This window comes from Bufo bufo, chromosome 1 (genome assembly GCF_905171765.1).
Source record: "Bufo bufo chromosome 1, aBufBuf1.1, whole genome shotgun sequence".
Classification (NCBI taxonomy): Eukaryota; Metazoa; Chordata; class Amphibia; order Anura; family Bufonidae; genus Bufo; species Bufo bufo.
This window is the reverse complement of record NC_053389.1, coordinates 396,914,922-396,934,144: the sequence shown is the minus strand read 5'-3', so window position 1 is coordinate 396,934,144 and position 19,223 is coordinate 396,914,922. Positions and strand designations below refer to the sequence as shown.

At 44.6% G+C, this 19,223-nt stretch overlaps 1 protein-coding gene across 1 annotated transcript in view; it reads left to right on the top strand.

Moving 5' to 3' along the window:
* The first annotated feature begins 5,275 nt into the window (after positions 1 to 5,275).
* Positions 5,276 to 19,223, top strand: part of FGF1 (fibroblast growth factor 1) — a 249,978-nt gene continuing 236,030 nt past the window's right edge. Inside the window, exon 1 of the mRNA XM_040405997.1 lies at positions 5,276 to 5,420. The gene's annotated coding sequence lies outside the window, so the exon portion shown is untranslated. The remainder of the gene's footprint in view (positions 5,421 to 19,223) is intronic.

Here is a 19,223-nt window from a genome sequence, read left to right as displayed (position 1 = left end):
AGAGAGAGAGAGAGAGAGAGAGAGAGAGAGAGAGAGAGAGAGAGAGAGAGAGAGAGAGAGAGAGAGAGAGAGAGAGAGAGAGAGAGAGAGAGAGAGAGAGAGAGAGAGAGAGAGAGAGAGAGAGAGAGAGAGAGAGAGAGAGAGAGAGAGAGAGAGAGAGAGAGAGAGAGAGAGAGAGAGAGAGAGAGAGAGAGAGAGAGAGAGAGAGAGAGAGAGAGAGAGAGAGAGAGAGAGAGAGAGAGAGAGAGAGAGAGAGAGAGAGAGAGAGAGAGAGAGAGAGAGAGAGAGAGAGAGAGAGAGAGAGAGAGAGAGAGAGAGAGAGAGAGAGAGAGAGAGAGAGAGAGAGAGAGAGAGAGCCCTTTGTCCTGGCTTGGGCTATTATAAGCCCATAGCATCCCTCCTCAACCTAAGGCTCAGGGATATGACATCATGTTGTGTGTGTGACGGAATGCATGCACTCAGACTGTAACAGATAACTGCCAATTGGCCCCCTGAGGCTAGCTCGGGATCTGTACAGACAAAGAAATCAAAGTAATTCCTGTCCAAGGTGTAAAGCATCCCCCCAGATACACCATTGCACCACACACGCCCATGTAAGGTGGGGGAGAGCATAATAGTTAGGCTCTGCAGTATGTTTTTAAAAATATCCCATTTTTGGGGCTGTACTTTATTTTTGAGGACATTGTCCCAGTTAGTGAGGCTAATGGAATCCATATGCTGATCGAAAGTTCTGCATTTTTGTGACTCCCTGAAAAAAACACCCTATTGATTATTAATTGGAAGTTTATGATATTATGATCACTATTTCCCAGGTGTCCCCAACCGGCAACTCTCTTGATTTGTCAGGTCTATTGGTTATTACTAAGTCCAGTGTGGCCATCCTTATCGGTGGAACCAGTTGGGAAAAATAATTGTCTCTAGTTATTGCCAAGACCCCGTTTCCCTTATGAGATCCATAGGTTTCAGTTTCCCACTCTATATCTGCCATCATGCCATCTGTTTCCCTTAGTAGCAGATTTCTACTCACAGTGACTCCACATGCTCATTACCGTCACTTATTTCCTCCCAGAGTGTGGGCTCTAGACAGGATTTTACATAAGGGTAAACCCCTCCCTCTTTCTGGGTTTTATGATCCTTTCTAAACAGACTGTAACCCTGTAAGTTATCCGACAAGTCATACTATCATCCGACTATGTCTCAGTCATTCCCACTATGCCATAGTCCTCCGCACACATTACTTATTCCAGTTCAAATCTTATTGGTCAGGTTCCTGGCATAAGTATACATGCATGCAATATACCCTACACCTTTCCTGATGAACTGTTCTAGTCCCTCCCTCCATTCCACCACAGTTCCATTACTTAGCCCTAGGTCATTATCTGCATTATCTTCCCCTCCAATAATGTAATTACCTTCCCTCCCAAGTCCCTAGTTTAAATACCCCTCCAACCTTCTAGCCATCTTCTCACAAAAAAACAGCTGTCCCTCCACTGAGGTGCATTTCATTCTTACGATAGAGCCTGTAGCTGACGAAGAAGCTGGCCCAGTTCTCCAGGAACCCAAACCCCTTCTTCCTAAACAAGTTCTTGATCCTCTTGTTTATCTCCCTCATCTGCTCCCTGGTGTGGTTTGTTGGACAGATATTATTTCAGAGAATACTACCTTTGAGGTCCGTGCCCTGAGCTTGCGACCTAAGGACCCTTCACCTACCTTTAACTTTGTCATTGGGGCCAATGTGGACCATGACTGCTAGGTCTTCACCAGCCCCTCCCAGTAATCTATCAACCCAATCCAAGATATGTCGAACTCAAGCACTAGGAAGACAACACACAATTCTGGTCTTTGTGAAAGATAGTAGAGAAGTAAATAAATTATAGTGAGCACTCGATATCTGTGGTCATATATCAGGTTAAATAATTTAATTTATTAGGTCATAAAATTATGCATACAATAAATGGGATAAAAATAGGCAGTATATAGGATATAGTATAAAAAAAAAAGATATATTTGGTAGCTTACTCTATTATAAATAGACAGTATATTATATAAACGAATATAATCACAATGTAGTTATACTCATAAAAGCAATAATATCATTAAAACTTGGTATGTCCTTGTGAACGCTGTAACTTTGTTCTTATGAGCGCTGTAGCTTTATTTCTTATGAGCGCTACAGCTTTGTTCCTAACGATAAAAAGTCTCAATTATATCCTGCGATAGGTGAGGAGGGTAATTCACTGAGTTATGCGGTATATCCGTGAGTTTATATAAATCCAGAGATACTCACTGTTTGAAGTCCGGCTTGTGTATAACTGGCCGTGGTGGCGTCCCACCGTAGGTCAGTACACTCACCCTGTGTGTTTCTATGGAATATCTCCCAATGCTCGAAGTCCGTGATATCTTTACGGTGATTCCGGTACCTGCTCCCAAATAACCGCTGTGCGTCCCACGTGTGGCTGGCGTCCTGCGCTTTTTGCCGGCACTGCACGTGATCAGGGCGCCGGGAAAGTCAAGGAAGTCTTTACCTGTGAGCGGTTCAAGGCTTCTATGGTAAGTCAGGGAGTCAGGAATAATTTCAATCACCGATGCGGTCGTATCCGTCACTGCGAGTACTGATCAGCTCCAATGTCTTAAGGTGTCTTGTCCACTATAAGGGTCCCAACCGCTATACGCGTTTTAAGGTCTCTGACCTCTTCCTCAGTAGCAAGTGAAAGTATCTTTGTGAAAGATAGTCTTATCTGTACGGTTGTGGAAATTTTATTATGCGGACATTTTACTTTAGGATGTGTGTGCGTTTTTATAAATTGTCATCTGTCTCCCTGTGTCTGATTTAGCCAAGGAGCGCTCTAGCAGAGGGTACTTTGGCTGAATCGGGACCAGTGGCAAAACCGTCAGTATGAAAACCTTCCCGTGGGCTTGGAGACATATCTGCCTTTAAGACATGCATATCTGCCTTGTCGGTATACTAGTACCGTATACTGACAATAGCCGTAGCAATGCCTCGCAGATAATTTCAAACCTATGGGAACCAGTAGAATGATCTTTATTAGATACTGATCACCTTTGAGCAGTATTGAATGAGGTCCATGCTGACAGTGATGGGGGGTGGGCGGCCACCTGGCTGATCAGACAATGGACATGACTCATCCTTCCTTATACAGGGATGGGGCGTGTGCATTGTCTGCCCAGCCACATTGATTGCCCCGCCCTGTCCTTTGACATCACTTCCTGCATGTTATCACTTCCTGTATCCTTGTCTTGGGCCAGCCCCTTTTACACCTTTTGTTAGTAAATAAAGGTGAGCAGACTGAGAAGGGCGGAGGGAGTTTGCTCAGAATTTTCTATCAAAATGGTAACATTGGTGTCTCTCTCTGACTGGGGCTGAGAGAAGGGATTCACCTTTTTCCTTACACAAACTTTGATGCGAGTGGATTACAACTATTAATATTTTTACTACAACAGTACCCCTAATAGAATCTCCTACTACCAGAACTTGTCTGGCCTGCCCTACATTCCTGGTCCCCTGCTTACTAGAGCTGACATTCCCCTGACTGGCAGAGAAAGTATCTTGATTCAGCAATGCTACCCATGAACTAATATTCCCCTAATCTGCCAAATTAGCAAGCTTTTTGGGGTGTTTCAGATCAGGACTAGCCTCCCTGACACTCTTCCTTCTTCCCTTGGTTCTAACTGTTAACCCAGCTAGTTACCTACCTCACATCTACCTGCGCAGTGTTGCAATTAGCTCATTTAGATCCAGGATCTCAGCTTCCAAATGTACAATTTGCTCACATTTTGCACAGTAATATGCATCTTCAAATGGCTGATTAAGGACTGCATACATTGCACAAGATGCGCACTGGTCTGCATTGTCAATCATGGAGCACATATTTGCTAATTGTTATTACACCAAAAACAAAAGAGCAAGGCAAGTTTTACAAGGCAGTGAAAACAAGGCAATTCACTCCCAAATTCTCTTAATCTAAAGTAACTTAATTGCACGTCACACTTTTAGGTGTTGTGCAAGAATGGATTTTTTTGGCAAAGTCCACCATTCTGCCGGAATGCAAAAGGAAAATTACTTACCTGCTGCCAGCTCTCCTCTCCTTATCCTGCAGGCCCGCAATGCTCCTCTGGGCTTCATCGATTTCAACATCCAGTTTAACAACTCCACAACCAATCACAGGTTGTGGTGGTGTCCGGCCGCCATTGCATCTTGACAAGTGGGCATGATGCAAGGGCAGCTGGACACCACCATGGCCTGTGATTGGCTGCGACGGTGTCAAACAGAATTTTGAGATCGATGGAGCCAAGCGAGAATCGCAGGCCTGCACAAGAAGGAGCAGGGTGGCGGCGCCGTAGGCAGCTGGACATCACCATGGCCTGTGATTGGCTGTGGAGGTGTGAAACCAAACGTTGACATCGATGGAGCCTAGCGAGAATCGCAGGCCTGCATGAGACGGAGCGGGGTGCAGGCGCTGTAGGCAGGTAAGTTATCTTTACTTTGTCGTTCGGAAGAATGGGGGGGGGTGTCAAACCCTCCCTTTCTTGAACAACCCCTTTAAGAAAAAACATACTTGAGATCAAAACACTCATTCCCCTGGATTCAAAAGGGACATTAAAACATTAAATATGATATTTTTTATAGGAACTGAAAATCTGTTTTATTTCTGTTCTATTTTCTAACTGCCATAGTAGGAATTTTACTTCCTCCACTTCTTTTGGAAGACTTCTAAGACAAATTAAAAATGCAGCAGTTTCCTTAAAGCAGATCTGATAACAGAACACAAGTATTTGATAGCAGCAATTAATTTTACTGATTTTTTTTTTCTGCAAAGCCTAAGTGCTTTGGATTTTCGTAATGTAGGCAAAATAAAGTGTCTTGAGGAGACCTTGAAATACATCATGGGCAAGCATCCAGTCTGAAAATAACCTCAGGACTACATCGCTTAAAATGAAAAAAAGGGAGATTGCAAGATTATTGTCCTTATTTTTCTTGTTCTTCTGTCCTGTTGCCAGAACACTATAGCATGGGAGACTTTACCACAGCCTTCACTGACCGCGCATGTCCAGTAGGAGAATAAACTGGGCATGCTCATTTCCGTGCCAAGTGATCTGAGAGAATATAGCTGCATTTAGTTTCTCACATTGCGCATTATATCAGCCAAGTTATTTAGTACTTGATAGCCTCATCTTGGCTCAGATTAACAGGTTCATAGGAACTGGGGGAGTCTGACAAAAACACCGGGAATCAACCATACATTTCATTGACCTCCACACCCAAGGTTATAATTTTATTCCAAATAGAAATTTGATTACTTTCTGGTTTAGAAATGCTTAGTCTTTAATAAAAAAAAGCAGCTACCTTACTGACGCCTGGGCCAGGGGAAGAGAACCAGCCTGAAATCCACAAGCCTGAGGTAAGGAGAATTTATGGTTAAGTGAGCTAGCTGCATAGAGATTATAATGATATCCTGAACATTGTATGATTACTTCCTATGATACGTCAGGTTTTATCTACTTCAGACGATATTGACCACTAGATAATTCTTACAGTGTATACAGGGTAAATAAGGGCAGAGAGGAAGCAAGATCTGCATGATATTATGTTCTAGAGAGTGCATGTTTTCAAGTAGAGGAAAGGCAGGGTATATAGACACTAGTATATAGCCACTAGTAACAAGTAGCAGTGGTCTCTATAAATATGTTTTGCTGTATTTTACAAACTATAAGGTTTGAGTATAAATTATTACAGCTGCTATATTTAAGGAAATGCACCAGCCTTGTGGATATGATCTCTGGTGTCCCTTGTGTTTCAATACCTCTTCTTTCCTGTTAGTCTACTATATGAATTACTGTGATAATAATAATTGTTGTACTAGATATCAATACTTTAGCCCACCCTCCAGATTACAACATGTACATGTCCACTTTTCACTTTCAAGTAGTGTATTACATTTTTTATTTTAGCAAAGCCAACAACTTTTAAGCTTAAAAGCTGTGTACACATTTGGGAGCAATTTAATTTTATTATTATATTGTACTTATTTTGAGCTAAAATTGGTCTTTATTAACAATATGGAATCCTTTTTGTGTATAGAGCTGGCATGCTCTACTAACTGCCTGTGAATTTTCTGTCTTTTCCATCATATGAGGAGCAGACGGGACTCCTTATCTCTGCTCTCTGACATTATAAACACTTATCAACACTCAATCCTTATCTTACTGGTAAGAATGTGGCTTAAATACCTGTTTATGACCTCTAAGTAGTTTAGAGATTAGGGTACTTTCACACTAGCATTTTGCATTTCCGGCATAGAGTTCCATCCTAGAGGCTCTATACCGGAAAAGAACTGATTAGTTTTATCCTAATGCATTCTGAATGGAGAGCAATCTGTTCAGGATGTCTTCCGTTCAGTCTTTTTGACTTTTCAGGACGGAGATAATACCGCAGCATGCTGCGGTTTTATCTCCGGCCCAAGAAACTGCCTGAATGCCGGATTCGGCATTTTTTTCCATAGGAATGTATTAGTGCCGGATCCAGCATTCAAATTGCCGCATTGACGGATCCGGTATTCCGGGCTGCACATGCGCAGACCTTTAAAAATGTGAAAAAAATAAATACCTGATCCGTTTTGCCTGATGACACCGGAAAAACGGATCCGGTATTGCAATGCATTTTTCTGACTGTCTGAAAAATGCCTGATCAGTCAGAAAAAATGACATGCGTTTGCATACAGTTTGCCTGATCAAGGAGGCAGTTCAGGCAACTAAACTGCCGGAATCAAACAACACAAGTGTGAAAGTATCCTAAGGGTAATTAGATGACCAGCACAAAGTAAAAGTAGGATGCACACAGCTAGATAAACAGTTAACCCTTTGTGGCCGAACGGCTCAATATTTTTTAACTCCTTAAGGACGCAGCCATATTTCACCTTAAGGACCAGGCCATTTTTTGCAAATCTGACCAGTGTCACTTTAAGTGGTGATATCTTTAAAACGCTTTGACTTATCCAGGCCATTCTGAGACTGTTTTTTTCCATCACATATTGTACTTCATGACACTGGTAAAATGGAGTAAAAAAAAAAAATCATTTTTATTTATAAAAAAATACCAAATTTGCCAAAAAGTTTCAATTTCTCTACTTCTATAATGCATAGTAATACCTACAAAAATAGTTATTACTTTACATTCCCGATATGTCTACTTCATGTTTGGATAATTTTGGAAATTACATTTTATTTTTTGAGAATGTTAGAAGGCTTAGAAGTTTAGAAGCAAAAACCCACTTTTCAAGGACCAGTTCAGATCTGAAGTCACTTTGTTAGGCTTACATAATAGAAACCACCCAAAACTGACCCCATTCTAGAAACTACACACCTCAAGGTATTCAAAACTGATTTTACAAACTTTGTTAGCCCTTTAGGTGTTCTACAAGAATTAATGGAAAATAGAGATACAATTTCAAAATTTAACTTTTTTGGCAGATTTTCCATTTCAATAATTTTTTTCCAGTTACAAAGCAAGGGTTAACAGCCAAACCAAATTCAATATTTATGGCTCTGATTTTGTAGTTTACAGAAACACCCCATATGTGGTCGTAAACCACTGTACGGGCACACGGCAGGGCGCATAAGGAAAGGTATGCCATACGGTTTTTGGAAGGCAGATTTTGCTGGACTGTTTTTTTGACACCATGTCCCATTTGAAGCCCCCTGATGCACCCCTAGAGTAGAAACTCCAAAAAAGTAATCCCCTTCTAGAATCTACACCCCTCAAGGTATTCAAAACTGATTTTACAAACTTTGTTAACCCTTTAGGTGTTCCACAAGAATTAATGGAAAATAGAGATACAATTTTTAAATTTCACTTTTTTGGCAGATTTTCCACAGGCTCGTCAGGAAGGCATCGCGCTGCCTTCCATGCCATCAGGTCCCCCCTACAGCCACACGGGGACCCGATGGCACCACCGATCGTCGCCGCCGCATAAGGTAAAAGCCGCAAACTGCAGGTATGAATTGACCTCCCCCCCCCGCGCATTTAGTCAAGGTGCCTGCTCAATGATTTGAGCAGGCACCGGGTTCCGATCACCGACCGCCGACCGCGGCGGTGATCGGAAATACACATGACGTACGTCATGTGTCCTTTAATACCGGGACAACATGCCGTACTGGTTAGTCATGTGTCCAGAAGAGGATAATTAAGGGCAATTGAAAATATGATCTTTAGCGAAAAATGGGTAAAATCGAATCATAAACAAAAATTGCCTCCAAAGATGTACATAGCCTTTAAAGGGTTTCTGTCTCCATAATCATTGTAATAATAGACTGACTTGCAACATGTTATTTTCGTCAAAGAAAAATATTTATAGGGTAGTTGCAGAATCAGGACCACTATCACTGAAAACAACTACCTAAAACGTAACTTTTATTAAAGATCATTAAATACAGATCCCTTACAGGGGACCAATGAATACATGGACAAACACAGAATAGAGCTGTTGTGGACCAGGCAGACGGCTAATGCTAATGGATAGAGGTAAGGGGCAACACGTGTAGATTCCTAATGTCTGTCCCTAGGTATCCCTCAAAATGCTCTCCCGTCCTACACAATGGATACCATGGACTTTTTACGTAAAATAGAGACCATCAACATCGAAACATCATGCTCACTCGCGAGCATAGATGTTGAATCCCTCTATAGCTCCATTCCTCATGCCAAGGGTCTAATGGCGGCCACTGAGTTTCTCAAAACGAGGGCAGTTTGGCACAGTTCACACAATGCTTTTGTGGTGACCCTCCTTGACTTTGTTCTGACCCACAATTTTTTCCTGTTCGATGCACAGTTCTTCCACCAGCTCAGGGGGACCGCAATGGGGAGCCCATGTGCCCCTACTTATGCTAATCTCCTCCTGGGCTGGTGGGAGGACAGAGTGGTCTTCCCTGATGTACAAACCTGGTGGGGTGACAAGATTGTCTTCTGGACACGTTATATTGATGATGTCTTTATAATCTGGAATGGCGGTGCCGATGAGTTTGAATTGTTTGTTAAAACTCTGAATATAAATGAGTTGGGACTTTCCTTCACTTTTGAATTCCATCCAGAGACTAACTTTTCTTGACATCAGGATTACCAAAGTCGGTGATAGACTTATCACCCTCACCTTCAGGAAGACCACTGCCACGAACAGTTTACTCCACTGGGATAGCCATCACCCTACAAACTTGAAAAGAGGTATCCCCCGTGGTCAGTATCTCAGAATGAGGAGGAACTGTTCAGATCCAGAAAGTTTCCACAATGAATCTAGAAAACTGCAAAACCGCTTTAGGAAAAGAGGTTACCCACAACATGTCTTGAGAGGGGCTTTTCAAAACGCGGCGACCTTTTGAACGTAACTCCCTTTTGGTACCTAGGGAACCTAGAGGAAAGGGTGGAGACACTGTTAGGATTATCTCCACCTTTGATGTAAGGAACCAGGAAATCAGGGAAATCATTACCAAGTACTGGCCGATTCTCCTGATGGATCCTGGAGTGTCGGATGTACTCCCCCCCGCCCTAGCATCACCTTTAGATGGGGTAGGTGTCTCCGTGACTGCCTAGTACATAGCCACTATTCGCGACCAGCCCCAGAGGGCACGTGGCTAGACCGGAAACCACTAGGTATGTTCCGATGTGGGTCCTGTATGGCATGTAGATATTTGAAAAACACAAAAGTTAACACCTGCTCGGTCACCAATAAGAACTATGACATCAGAGATTTTATCAATTGTAGAAGTAAGGGGGTGGTATATCTCGCCCAATGTACCTGCCCCAGGGACTATGTGGGAAAAACCTATAGGGAATTCCGGAGACGCATTCTTGAACACATCAATGACATCAAAAAGAAAAAGGATACCCCCATAGCGAACCACATGTGGGAATTTCACAGTGGTGACCCTAAGTCCCTGAAATTCTCAGCCCTGGAAGTGATAAGACCCTCTCCCAGGAAAGGTGACTGGGACCGCAGGATCCTTCAGAAAGAAACTGAATGGATCTATAGGTTCCGCTCGCAGTCACCGGGAGGGTTGAATGAGAAATTAACATTCTCATGTTTCCTGTAATTCATCTAATTCTCTGGTCCATTAGGGTAGCTACCATTATTCACAACCTTCATCCTCTTTAACTGATAGAATAGGACATCGACACATGAAGTGTCAGTTTATTATTGTAGGGCTAGCTCCATATCTGAGTGCCTATTTATGTATTTAATGTATCCCTTTCATGGTAAGGACAGCGTGGCGTCCATAGCACACTCAGAGTAGTCTACTCCAAGGTTGCCCCCAGTAACTTTAATCCCACAATCGCCTGTGTCTTTGGCACCAAGAGGGTTAACATGCGGTCCGCCCAAGGCCCCAGCCCCTGACCTTGAATGGGTGGGGCGAGACGTGGGATCCTCTCTTGTATTATGGAACGCATGTGTTCTATGCGACATGCATGATTGGAACGCACGTCCATGCTTACCGACGTCATACATTCCGGGTGGCGTGTGCTTAATCACAATGAGCCGCGTTGGAACGCACGGCCATCTTGACACGCCCCCTGTGTTCTGGTAGGCGTGCGCCTCGGCGTATTGATGAAGCGCACGGCCATCTTTGTATTCATCATGGGATTCATTTGGAACGCAAGGCCATCTTGACACGCCCCTTGTAACTCGGATAGGCGTGCGTTTCAATCGCATGGTTCGCAAGGACATCTTCATAAATATACAAGCATTATTCCACTGTCTCAATGCAAACTGGGACCCCATATAGCCCGCGATCCTTGTATTTAGGGGATGTCAAAATCAAATTCCAGTATGACTTGAGCTGATTAACATGTTCAATGGCCTGGTCACATGATGGTATTAACAGCCCAGGATTGGCTAATAATATCTAGGACCGCCCCCCTATGGGGTTTAAAAGTGTGTGTGTGTGTGTGTGAATGGACTAGTTGGAGCCACATCTTTTTTGCCCCCTGGAGCCCCTCAAGCCATGCACCACCGGTCTGTGAGTGAAAACTGAAGTTCATCACCAGATAAGTATCACACTGGTATTCAGTATGGTTTATCTAAATTTAGTAACTACATGTATATTGTGTTTACTCTCATAGACAAGTGCTGGTTTGGGTGGTGCTCCAGTTTTGGTTTTGTTCAGTCTTTGTTTCTGCATTTGCTGTGTATCTGTGACACACATGTTATGACATCTGATTGGCATTTTTTGATACTTGTGTCCCCTGATGAACCTTTAGGATTATAAGGGGAAACGGGTCGGGACGAGTAATGTAATACCATGTTTTGATCGGGACTGTAAATTTATACTGTTCTCGATATCTATACAGTGTGTATCATATTTAGTGTATACTAAGACCCATGTAAATTTTCTTTGGTAGATTATGTAATGGGTACTTCACCTTTAGCAAGGGCGTTATAAGGAAAGGTAGTCTAGGCACGTGGACAGAGTGCTCCTACCATTCAGGTGCATCTCTGGGCTGAGGATATTTTGAGGGATACCTAGGGACAGACATTAGGAATCTACACGTGTTGCCCCTTACCTCTATGTAATGACCGGCGTCACGCAATGGGAGGGAAATGGGAAGGCCCTGTCCAAGGGAGAGGGAAAGGTGGTGACCCCTGACTCACCTTGCGGCTGGCACCTGACTGCCCTGACGTCCCTAGACGGGTTCCTCACCCGTACGCCGATCACGTGCCTAAACCCTGGCTTTCCTTAAGATGAGCCCTGTGTAGTGAACGGGGTGGTGGGATCTCTAGTCCGCACCACTGACACTAAGAGGAAAACACCAAGGAGAGGACAGACAATACAGACAAACATATAATCCCAGGTGGGCGACAACAGCAGACCACCAAGGCCCAACAGGGATCCGGAGGGTAACGTTCTGCTACGGATCCCTGAGTGAGCCAAAAAGGATTGCAAGGCAAACCCAGAAAGCTACCATTACGAAACAGCACTGTCTTTGTACATCGAACGCGCAGCCACCCGCTGCGACTTCCTGACTCCGGGTATAACGGAGTCAGACGTGGCTCTTGACACCCTCGTGACACTCTATCCATTAGCATTAGCTGTCTGCCTAGTCCACAACAGCTGTATTCTGTGTTTGTCCATGTATTCATTGGTCCCCTGTAAGGGATCTCTATTTAATGATCTTTAATAAAAGTTAAGTTTTAGGTAGTTGTTTAATTGAGTCCAGACCTTGTGATGAAGTTCAATAACAGCTTTAGTTTGCATAAACGTTTCTCCAAAATGGTTTGTAGACTTTGTCTTGGTCCCAGCAGGCTTTAGCATTAAAACTGGCAGGCAAACTCCTCTCTGCTACATCTGTTGCTCTCTGGCTCAGCTGTACTAAAAGGCTGGCTATAAAACTCAGCTTCTTCTATATGCTGTACTTCACTTTGTTGTCGGGTCTGTCTCTAGATTTATCCAGGGAAAACTCCTCCTGGCTTCTGAGGCTTTAAGCTGTGGCCTCTATGTCCATCAGAGCTATAGGTGCTCTAGCTGGCTTGCTTTGCTTAGCTGGGGCACGTCCAACGACGACGTGCCCAGTACTTGCTTCCTTCCCCTAGGAGGGGGTAAGCTAGACTGCCTCTCACTGGTCCCCATCCTTCCTGCAGGAAGTGGGACTTGCCTTCTCCTCCACAGATGGGGGTTAGAATGGAATGGAAGGTTCCATTCTATCTAACTTCAGCTCTGCCATATTTGCTGCCACCTGCTGGTGAACCAGGCACATTACATATAAACAGTTGCAAACATTAGAAATGCACAGTGTGGTGAACCTGGACAAAATACATAAGATGACATTTTATTAGCCCATTAGAGACAGTAGTGGGTTAAAGAAGTGGTAATGCCACTCTGGGGCATTACACATGCCCTCTGCACTTTGATTGACAGGGCCAGTCAGTAAACATCATCACACTTGGCTCCTAGTCTCGCACCTTTGGCATGCACTTAAGTACCCAGTGCAGTACAAAGAAAAATGCTGTGAACTCCTGTACTGCGCCTGCACCATGTACTGATGCGCATAGGAAAGGCACGAGACTAGAAGGCAAGGGGTGCAGCAAGGAGAATGGAGTTTCTAGGTGTAACGGCAATGTTCCCATTGCTCCTATTGGCTCATTTGCATATATTAAAAGTTCTGTTTTCTCAGAATTAAAGCCACAGATGTGGATTGGACAAAGACTGTTAGCTTCTACTGCCGTGTGCACGTCACAATTCAGCCTGTTTCACTACAATGATTCTGTTGCCCTCGCTGCACTTGGCTATAACTTTTGGCCTTGTATTTAGTACATTTACAGTATTGAAATGCCGAACCTTGCAGTGCTATGCAAGCTGCGAGGGAGATAACACTAATATACTGTATACTGTATATATTATATATCAAAATGAAAACAAAGTATAGGAAACCCATTTTATTTTTATGTCAATTTTCATATTAAAAGAAAAAGGAGCTGTATCTTGAAAAAAATGACCTTTTTTTATCTTTTTGCGTTTTTCCCAAAATAAAATAAGAAGATATTGAAGTTAGTTTTGCCTGAGTCTGCATTTTTTGTGGCTCGGGTGCGGACCCACTCACTTCAATGGGGCGGCAAAATATGTGGACAGCATTCCGTGTGCTGTCCGCATCCGTTGCTCCGTTCCGTGGCCCCGCAAAAATTGTAAATCATGTCCTATTCTTGTCCTTTTTGTGGACAAGAATAGGCATTTCTATAAAGGGCCGTCTGTTCCGTAAATTGCGGAAGGCACACATGCGGTATTCGTGTTTTGCAGATCCTCAATATGCTGACCGCAAAACACGGCACGGTCGTGTGAATAATCCTTTAAACCTAAGGCCCCTTTCACATGGGCAAGAATTCCGTGCAGGTGCAATGCGTGAGGTGAACGCATTGCACCCACACTGAATCCGGACCCATTTACTTCAATGGGGCTGTGTACATGAGCGGTGATTTTCACGCATCACAGGTGCGTTGCGTGAATATCGCAGCAAGCTCTATATTGTGTGTTTTTCATGCAACGCAGGCCCCATAGAAGTGAATGGGGCTGCGTGAAAATCGCAAACATCCGCAATCAAGTGTGGATGCGGTGCGATTTTCACGTATGGTTGCTAGGAGACTATCGTGATGGGGACCCGATATTTATTATTTTCACTTATAACATGGTTATAAGGGAAAATAATAGCATTCTTAATACAGAATGCTTAGTAAAATAGTAATGGAGGGGTTAAAAAATAAAAAATAAATAAACTCACCTTAATCCACTTGATCGATCAAGTAGATGGGGTGAGTTAAATTTGTTCATTATTTTTAACCCCTCAATGGACATTTTACTAAGCATTCTGTACTAAGAATGGCTGGCGCATCTATGATTGTGCGCAGCCTGAAGAGAGGGACTGACAGGAGGGAAGCGCCTCTAATGTAGCGTGGCAGAGCTCTGTTCGGTCCGCGGTACAGGAGCTTTTGTTTCCTGTACCCGGCCGGACTGACAGGAAGTGCTCACTTAGTGTGCACTTCCTTTCAGTCCGGCCGGGTACAGGAAACAAATGCTCCTGTACCGAGGACCGAACAGAGCTCGGCCACGCTACACTAGAGGTGAGGGGGGTGGGGGATGAGAGTGACAAGGGAGGGGGGGAGGAATGAGAGTGACAAGGGAGGGGGGGAGGAATGAGAGTGACAAGGGAGGGGGGATGAGAGTGACAAGGGAGGGGGGATGAGAGTGACAAGGGAGGGGGGGAAATGAGAGTGACAAGGGAGGGGGGAAATGAGAATGACAAGGGAGGGGGGAAATGAGAGTGACAAGGGAGGGAGGAAATGAGAGCGACAAGGGAGGGGGGGAAATGAGAGCGACAAGGGAGGGGGGGAAATGAGAGCGACAAGGGAGGGGGGGAAATGAGAGCGACAAGGGAGGGGGGGAAATGAGAGCGACAAGGGAGGGGGGGAAATGAGAGCGACAAGGGAGGGGGGGAAATGAGAGCGACAAGGGAGGGGGGGAAATGAGAGCGACAAGGGAGGGGGGGAAATGAGAGTGACATGGGAGGGGGGGAAATGAGAGTGACATGAGAGGGGGGGGGAAGAGAGTGACAAGGGAGGGAGGGGGGGAGAAGAGAGTGACAAGGGAGGGAGGGGGGAGAAGAGAGTGACAAGGGAGGGAGGGGCGGGAGAAGAGAGTGACAAGGGAGGGAGGGGGGGAGAAGAGAGTGACAAGGGAGGGAGGGGGGGAGAAGAGAGTGATAAGGGAGGGAGGGAGAAGAGAGTGACAAGGGAGTGGGGGAGAAGAGAGTGGGGAGGGAGGGGGGGAGAAGAGAGTGGGGAGGGAGGGGAGGAGAAGAGAGTGACAAGGGAGTGGGGGAGAAGAGAGTGACAAGGGAGGGAGGGGGGAGAAGAGAGTGACAAGGGAGGGAGTGGGGGAGAAGAGAGTGACAAGGGAGGGGGTGGGGGAGAAGAGATTGACAAGGGAGGGAGTGGGGGAGAAGAGAGTGACAAGGGAGGGAGGGGGGGGGAAAGAGAGTGACAAGGGAGTCCCCAGGGCCAGACCAAGTGCCAGACTGCAGCCAGAGACCAGATCATCTTATTGTCCTGGTGGTAAGTAGACAATGCAATAAGTTTATTATTTAATTGTTTAGTAATTAAAACTACATTGGAAACTAATTTACCTCACATTAAAAGGACACTATAGTCCCAGAACCACTACAGTTTAATGTAGTGGTACTGGTGTCTATAGCCTGTTCCTGCAGAGAAAAGACACTGTGCAGTACTGGTGTTAAAGGAGCACTATAGGGGGGAGGGGGGGAGAAGAGAGTGACAAGGGAGGGGGGAGAAGAGAGTGACAAGGGAGGGGGGAGAAGAGAGTGACAAGGGAGTGGGGGAGAAGAGAGTGACAAGGGAGGGAGGGAGAAGAGAGTGATAAGGGAGGGAGGGAGAAGAGAGTGACAAGGGAGGGAGGGAGAAGAGAGTGACAAGGGAGGGAAGGGGGAGAAGAGAGTGACAAGGGAGGGAGGGGGGAGAAGAGAGTGACAAGGGAGGGAGGGGGGGAGAAGAGAGTGGGGAGGGAGGGGAGGAGAAGAGAGTGATAAGGGAGGGAGGGAGAAGAGAGTGACAAGGGAGTGGGGGAGAAGAGAGTGACAAGGGAGGGAGGGGGGAGAAGAGAGTGACAAGGGAGGGAGTGGGGGAGAAGAGAGTGACAAGGGAGGGAGGGGGGGAGAAGAGATTGACAAGGGAGGGAGTGGGGGAGAAGAGAGTGACAAGGGAGGGAGTGGGGGAGAAGAGAGTAACAAGGGAGGGGGTGGGGGAGAAGAGATTGACAAGGGAGGGAGTGGGGGAGAAGAGAGTGACAAGGGAGGGAGGGTGGGGGGGGGGGAAGAGAGTGACAAGGGAGTCCCCAGGGCCAGACCAAGTGCCAGACTGCAGCCAGAGACCAGATCATCTTATTGTCCTGGTGGTAAGTAGACAATGCAATATGTTTATTATTTAATTGTTTAGTAATTAATACTACATTGGAAACTAATTTACCTCACATTAAAAGGACACTATAGTCCCAGAACCACTACAGTTTAATGTAGTGGTACTGGTGTCTATAGCCTGTTCCTGCAGAGAAAAGACACTGTGCAGTACTGGTGTTAAAGGAGCACTATAGTGCCAGGAAAACAAAGCGCCGGCTCTGGGAACTCTTCTCCCCCATCCTCCTATCAGCTGCGAATGCGCATGCACACGCATTCAAAACTATGTTCGGCGTCTTCCCACTGTAACTTTCACAGTGAGAATCGCGGAAGCACCTCTAGCGGCTGTCAGGGAGACAGCTACAAGAAGCTTGATTAACCCTGAGGGAAACATAGCAGTTCATTTAATTTAAATGCTGAGAAAGGGGTGGAACATATGTGATGTCATGATATGGGCAGATCATCTGATAAGGGGGGGCGGGCGGCAATTTTTATCTTGCCTAGGGCGGCAAAAATCCTTGCACCGGCCCTGCTTCAGTAGTTACCCCTCCATTGTGCCATCATCTCCACTGTCTCAGAATGGCTGCAGGCTCTTCCTCTCAAGTCCTGCCCGGATGTATTCCTATACAGCTTCATATACTGTATTCTCAAACCTGGCTCTTTTTAAGGCTATGTTGTCTCTGAAATGCTGCATTTTGAATAAAACATAGTTCATTGCCCATTAGGGAGCCTGCTGTTATTTCATGCTGCCCATTAACAGCAGTCACGTTACTATGGTTTGTGGGGCATCTGCGGAGATCAATGCAGTAAGCTCATGCAAGGGGAAGCAACATGCAGTAGTCAGAAATAGGGCATACTAAAAGGAATGACAGAGTGGAATGCCCATAGACTTTAACAGGGAAGTGGAATGCCCATAGAGAATAATGTACCAGAGTGAAATGCCCATAGAGAATAATGGAAATGTAATATTTGAATTAGAGACAAAACCATTTGACATATCTAATAATTATTTAGCAGACATACTCTCCAAATTCAGTGGGATTATTTAATGTTAAAGATTTAGTGGAATTATCACTGTTTTCTGCATAATGAAGAGGGTGATTGACACAATGGAATGCCTATAGACTATAATGGGAAGTAAAATATGAATTTATTTGCAGGTAAATCTGTGTTATGTAGGAAATTAACCTTTACCGCAAGTGTTCCCTGGGTAGAGTAGCATATTGTAAAATGAAAATTACCTTGGATTATAACCGTTTTCTATAGAATGCAAAGGTGAATGACATAATAGAATGCCCATAGACTATAATAGGAAGTAAAACGTGACTTGGTGTCTGAACCATTTAACATATCAAGTAAATATTTAGCAGGCTTACTCTTCAAGTTCAGTGGGATTATTTAAAATTGATATTGAGGCTACATTCACACATCCACAATTCCATTCCGCATTTTGCGGAACGGAATTGCGGACCCATACATTTCTAAGGGGCCGCACGACGTGCGGCCCCGATCCGGAATTGCGGACCCGGAAGTGGTCCGCAATTCCGATACTGAAAAAAATATAACATGTCCTATTCAGAATAGGCATATTCTCTTAGTGCCGGCAATGTGCAGTGGGATTATCATTGTTTCAATGAAATGACAAGGGGAATGACACAATAGAATGCCCACAGACTATAATGGGAGGTATACTATGAGCTCATTTGCAGGTAAATCTGTGTTATGTAGGAAATTAACCTTTACCGCAAGTGTTCCCTGGGTAGAGTAGCATATTGTAAAATGAAAATGACCTTGGATTATAAAGGTTTTCTATAGAATGCAAAGGTGAGTGACATAATGGAATGCCTATAGACTATAATGGGAAGTAAGCAGGTTTACTCTTCAAGTTCAGTGGGATTATTAAAATTGAGATTAAGGAGGACCTTTCATTACAATAAAAAATCTAAACTAAGTATGCTGACATGGAGAGCGGCGCCCAAGGATCTCCCTGCACCGCTCCATTCTCCCGGTATAGACTCCGGTATCTTCAGATTTTCAGCTCAACTGGGAGGAGCCTGCTCTTGTTCTCCTGGGCATCTCCTTCTCCCAGGCTGTAGCGCTGGCCAATCGCAGCGCTTAGCTCATAGCCTGGGAGAAGGAGACGCCCAGGAGAACAAGAGCAGCTCCTCCCAGTTGAGCCAAAAATCTGAAGATACCGGAGCCTATACCGGAAGAACGGAGCGGCGCCCAGGGATAATAGTATGTGCAGGGAGATCCCTGGGCACCGCTCTCTATGTCTGTACAGGGAGTGCAGAATTATTAGGCAAGTTGTATTTTTGAGGATTAATTTTATTATTGAACAACAACCATGTTCTCAATGAACCCAAAAAACTCATTAATATCAAAGCTGAATATTTTTGGAAGTAGTTTTTAGTTTGTTTTTAGTTTTAGCTATTTTAGGGGGATATGTGTGTGTGCAGGTGACTATTACTGTGCATAATTATTAGGCAACTTAACAAAAAACAAATATATACCCATTTAAATTATTTATTTTTACCAGTGAAACCAATATAACATCTCAACATTCACAAATATACATTTCTGACATTCAAAAACAAAACAAATCAGTGACCAATATAGCCACCTTTCTTTGCAAGGACACTCAAAAGCTTGCCATCCATGGATTCTGTCAGTGTTTTGATCTGTTCACCATCAACATTGCGTGCAGCAGCAACCACAGCCTCCCAGACACTGTTCAGAGAGGTGTACTGTTTTCCCTCCTTGT